Source organism: Notechis scutatus, chromosome 7 (assembly GCF_049901735.1).
Source record: "Notechis scutatus isolate UNSWTSFEM ecotype Mainland chromosome 7, rNotScu1.2, whole genome shotgun sequence".
In the NCBI taxonomy this organism is placed as follows: domain Eukaryota; kingdom Metazoa; phylum Chordata; class Lepidosauria; order Squamata; family Elapidae; genus Notechis; species Notechis scutatus.
In genome coordinates, this window is record NC_142015.1 from 18915880 (window position 1) to 18921879 (window position 6000).

The following is a 6000-nucleotide window of genomic DNA, read 5'->3' on the forward strand; positions in this document are numbered from 1 at the left end:
GATTAGTCCAATAATTTCTTCTAACAACCGGTTCTCCAAACTGCTTAGAATGTTAACAACCAGTTCTAGCGAATAGGTGCGAACTGGTAGAATCCCACTCCTGCTTGGAATATAACGTTCAGTTTTGCTCACCATGATATAAAAAAGATGTTTAGACTAGAAAAAGTGCAGAGAAGAGCAAGAAGGATGATTAGGGGACTGGAGGCTAAAATATATGATGAACGCTTGCTGGAACTCGGTATGTCTAGTTTAATGAAAAGAAGGACTAGGGGTGGCATAATTGCAGCATTCCAATATCTAAAGGGCTGCCCCAAAGAAGAGGGAGTCAATCTATTCTCCAAAGGACCCAAGGGTAGGATAAGAAACAATGGATGGAAACTAATCAAGGAGAGAACCAACCTAGAACTAAAGAGAAATTTCCTGACAGTTGGAACAATTAATCAGTGAAACAACTTGCCTCCAGAACTTGTGGGTGCTCCAACACCGGAGGTTTTTAAGAAGAGATTAAACAAGCATTTGTCTGAAATGGTATAGGGTTTCCTGCTTGAGCAGAGGGTTGGACTAGAAGACCTCCAAGGTCCCTTCCAACTCTGTTGGTCTGTTATTCTGTTATAGCTAATTCTAAATTCAGAAAGTCCTTCTTGCTTCCTCAGATATTATACTTCTCACTGCTTCTTATCACTCATGTATTATTTAGCATTTTCATTAGCAACTACAGAGCTGAGACTACAGAAAATGTTCTGGGGGAAAAAGGAATATCCTATGAGAAGCTTCCTGTGCTTCGTTGCTGGTGGAATCTGGAGCCAACAGGACGGCACAAGACGACACGTTGTCAGAAGAGACAAAAGCCATAGTTTGTCACGTGGTTGGGAGGTTAACTTAATTAAGAAGCAAGGAAAATTGAAAAGCTTTCAAGCTATTTATAACAGCATCTCCACTGCCTGAAATCAAGGCCATATGAAAGAGAACTGAAGTGTCGGAGCTGGGCTGTCCTTGCCTCTTTGCAGGACACTTTGCAAGCAAAGTGAAACAAGCATAACCTCATTCAAAACAGAATACAGATATAGATTAACAGAGTTGGAAGGGACCTTGTAGATCATCTAGTCCAACCCTCCACTCAAGCAGGAGATCCTACACCATTTCTGACAGATGGCAGTCCAGTCTCTTCTTGAAAGCTTCCAGTGATGAAGCTCCCACAACTTCCGAAGGCATCTTGTGTTCCATCGGTTGATTGCTCTCACTGTCAGAACATTTCTCATTTCCAGGTTGAATCTTTCCTTGTTCAGTTTCCATCCATTATTCCTTGTCTTTGGGTGCCTTGAAAAATAGCTTGACCCCTTCCTCCTCTCTGTGGCAGCTCCTCAAATACTGGAAGACTGCTATCCTGTCTCCCCTGGTCCTTCTCTTCACTAGACTAGCCAGGCCCAATTCCTGCAACCGTTCATCATATGTTTTAGCCTCCGGTCCCCTAATCATCCTGGTTGTTCTTCTCTGCAGTTTTTTTTTTTTTTTTAGAGTTCAACAACTTTTTATAGTGTGGTGACAAAAACTGGGAGCACCATTCCAGTAGCTACTCTAAGTGCAGAAGCTGCATTGCTGGAATCCACCTGGGAAGGAACACCTCCCCCAAAACTTACTGATGCAGCAAAGTAATGTATGTGGTGAGGGCATAAGAACAAGTCCATGGCACTCATAGGGTACCACTGATCCTAGAGAGGAAATGTGCATCTGTAGGTCAAGATGATGAGCAACCCATAGCATGTGGGCCATATGATTCACTGAAAACCTGGCAGCGAATACTTTTCATAAAGTTTCTTCTTCAATTATAGTAATAGGAATGATATATATGCAATGAGATTTCTCTCTTAAAGGCTACTGAAGCTCAGATTTAACACTAGTCCCATTCCAGCTAGAGCTACACAACCTTTTGAGGATTTGGGGGAGCTGGGTCCATTATTTTATTTTAAATCATGAAATAAAATGTGGTTTGATGGTTCCAATTTAGTGAATTGTTTGGCCTCAGCCACTCTGGTTGTAATATAACTCACCCTCTTATGAACCTGGCTAATTCTGGTCCGTTAATAAAACAAGAGTAAGCAGATCACAGATTGGTAGAACATTGGTAGAACATGCTTCCTTTACGAAGAGTTTGTGGATTTAAAGATGAACATGGCACCAATGTAAGCTTTTTTTTTGCTTGTGCTTCTCTCATAAGGTGTGAATATCTTTCCTACCTTCTACCAATGTCGCCTCTATGGATTCATAGAAGGACAGAGTTGGAAGGGACCTCGGGGGGCATCTAGTCCAACCCCTTGGTCAAGCAGGAGACCCTTATGGAATCCCTGAGTCAGAAGGGACCTTGGAGGTCATCTAGTTCCACCTCTCACTCTAGCAGAAAGCCCCCCCAGTTCGAACAGCAAAAAAAAAAAAACAGGGCTCAACTCACTAGGTAGATTCATGTCTACCCTTAGCAATGGATATGTATAAATTCCATTTTTCTGTAGGGGAACATTCATGCTTAACAATATTTTTAAACCAAGCATGTTCTAAGCAAACATGAAAGGTACATGTAAAGGTGTTAATCCATACAGATGAACTCATCAGAGTCGTGACTGGTTTTTTCACCACCGAACAAAGGTTTTTTTTCATGCTCATCCTGTGTGTCTGGAAATGACCTTGAATAGCTTTTCCACAAATCATTCATATTCCTGCCTACCAAGTTACAATAAATTATGGCCAACAGGATCCAATTGTTGCACTTTTATGGTATCAGCTGGCACATTAATCAACTCAAACTTCAGGGACAGATTTAAAAGCCTCCTTCCCTAGAAAACTGATTAAACTCAGATTACAGGTCCTTCATAAATGGCCTAGATTAACTGACTCCCATCTCCCTGCACCAAATGAAAAAACACTCAAAATTGAACAGCCCTTTTGGATGGTATTTCAAGCCAGCAGCCACTTGTATTTTCAGGGCAATCTATTACAACTTTTTCTAGAAATGTCAACATGTTCTGCTGCAATCAAGGTTGAAGTCGTTTCAAGTGGGAAACTTCAACAAATGGAATGTGATAGGACTCATTTTTCATGAATCTACTGTGCACCTCTATTGACATGCCTGGGTGGGATGTAGATGACATAAATATATCAACCGTACATTTATTACATAGTCTCTTGTATATAAACAGAGAACAAATCCTATTCCTCTCTTGCACTGATGACATTACCTAGTTTTCTTGCAGATGCAAGAAAACAGCCAAGCTTAGAGACCACCAAGGACTCCACAATTCAACCCTGAGCTACAAATATTCTTTGATATATAAATCAATATACTGGCATACCAGTTACACCAGCCCTCATCAACTTGCTCCAGAAATCCACTCATCTACAGACCTGTCTGCTGATAAGATACCTGGCTAGAAAGACAAAAGTCCAGTCAGCCCCTGTTGTTTGTAGTTTGTATAGAGGATCACTTTATCTCTGAAGATGCCAATCACAGTTGCCAGCAAAATTTCAGTAAATCTGTCGTCTACATCACAGTCACTAAATCCTGAACTCCAACAATGCCCAGTATATAAACCATTGTATTCAAATGGCTTTGATATAGTTTGCCCATAGAAGAGAGAGTGATGTTGGGTGGGAAAAATGGACAAATGTTGAGACTAGAGTGAGCTTAACAGACATGGTGGCTCAGTGGCTAAGACGCTGAGCTTGTCAATCAGAAAGGTCGGCAGTTTGGTGGTTCAAATCCCTAGCACAGCATAATGGAGTGAGCTCCTGTTACTTGTCCCAGCTTCTGTCAACCTAGCAGTTTGAAAGCATGTGAAAAATTAAAGTAGAAAAATAGGGACCACTTTGGTGGGAAGGTAACAGCGTTCTGTGTGCCTTCAATGTTTCATTATGCCAGCCACATGACCATGGTGATGGCTTCAGACAGTGTTGGCTCTTCGACTTTGTAGTTGTTTCTGGCTCTAGGGGGCGGAGCTCAGCTGAAAATGACTAGCACGTATGTGTGAGAGGAACCTTAAATAAAAGTAAGATAGTATCTACCCTGTTTCTCCAACAATACGGCCTCCCCCAATAGGAAGTCCCAGCATGTTTTATAGGCATGAAATGAAATTAAGCCCCTCCCCCCAAATTAAGGCCTATACTAAAACATGCGAAATGGGGGAATGGTGGGGAGGCTTGCCGTTAGGAAGTACTTTTGTTGCACACCGGATATGGTGCTGCCTGTGTTGACCCGATACAAAGTGCCCCACCAACGCCGAGGTCAACATCCAAGTCGCCGCCCACCCGCCTGAAGATGCAAGGGGGAATTAAGTCACCCGAAAGACGGCCTAGCCATTTTTCGGGCTCAAAAAAAATAAGACCCAGCCTTATTATATGAGAAACACGGTAATAAATGCGTATGACAGGCAGACACATTCCAACATCTCACACCCCTGTCCACACACATTCCAGATGTCATTTTTCTAAGCTTCTTGATATCATTTAAATTATATATTTTAAATAGGTTTTTTTTATTTCTCAAGGAGAGAAGCAACCTAGAACTAAGAGCAGAATAACAGAAGAAAGATGCCCCTTAACAAGACATAATGCCCCTTTTAATTCAAGCGTTTATTTCAATATCCGCAGAAACTTTGGAAGTAGCAGCATTTTCATGTTGTATCAGTTGCTAGTGTGGACCATTTTTCTATTCCCAGGAAATGGTTGAATAAAAGATTTCCAAAACTCTGCAGAGATTCTCAGTCATCCAGGTCATGGTTGTCCCAAAGGTGCTACCCTCTAAAAAGGATGCAAATGACCAGCTGTCTGCAAGAAATATAAATCCTTCCATTCCCCACTATCCTGTCAGAACTGAAGAAGCTTCTTGGATGAGAAGCGAAACATCTTCAAAAGAAAAAAAAACAAGAAAGTCCAGTTGCCTTCTGAAAAAGCACCTTTGGGACAAAAGATTTCCAAGAGGATTCTTAGAATTATTGTAAGAAGCATTCACCTGTTGCTTGGGCCACTGTGCCGAAGTGTTCTCAAGCACACGTGTACAGATTTAATGTATTTTTTTCTTTTCTTCTTAAAATGCAAAACTAAGATCTAGGAACTCAGCCTGGGTAGTTCATTAAAAAAAATACTTTTTTTTTCATTTCGTTCCCAGGCTCAATCTTCCTTGTCTTTCAGCATAATTGCCAATTTCATATAGTTCAGCACCAAGAACAGGGGTCACACAAGTTAATTCCCTCCCCGCATCCCTCCTTAAAATCTAGGAAACCTTCTGGCAGTGAGTCTAAATGCAATTTTGAGAAAAATCCCAGTTCACTCTCTTTATTGTCCAAATTTATACATTTAATCATCTCATTCTCTGGTGCTAAAATTTAGAGTTCAGAGGGTTTTCCATCAATGTTGCTTGGAGGTTTATTGCTACTTGTAATTGTGACACATCTCATCCCCTAACCTTTCCAATTTATTTTCCATATTTTATCAGACTTTTTTTCTTCTCTGTAGGGCCAAGAACAGCAATGGAGTTTATGCTGGCAGTTTTGTTCTCATATCAAAACAGAGATGTAATATCATTTCCCAGCCTTCTTGAAGGAAAACTTGCCATTGCGATGGGAAAATATGGGTTTTATTTAAGAGTAGAACATGAAGAATTTAAAAGATAACATATTCAAAGAATATCTTCCCCAAATCCTGTATATGTTTATTGTGTTGGTACACCACCTGACTCTCAGCAATCCTGAAAATGTCATGCAAGGGCTAGTTCCGGAGCCGCTATCACAAATTTAGAATATTTCAGACACAGCGAACAGGCGTATCCTCGCCTTCATCCATTCTGTTCTTGTGAATGTCTTTCAAACCACATGTATTGTTCTTTCCTCATTATTGTCATCTCAAGCAAGGCTTTCTACCTTAAAAATGCCTCCTGCTAGTTCACCTAGGTCAAGGGTGTCAAACTCAAGGCCCGCGGGCCAGTGGTTGGATTCAAAAATTTTACTATTGGTTCTG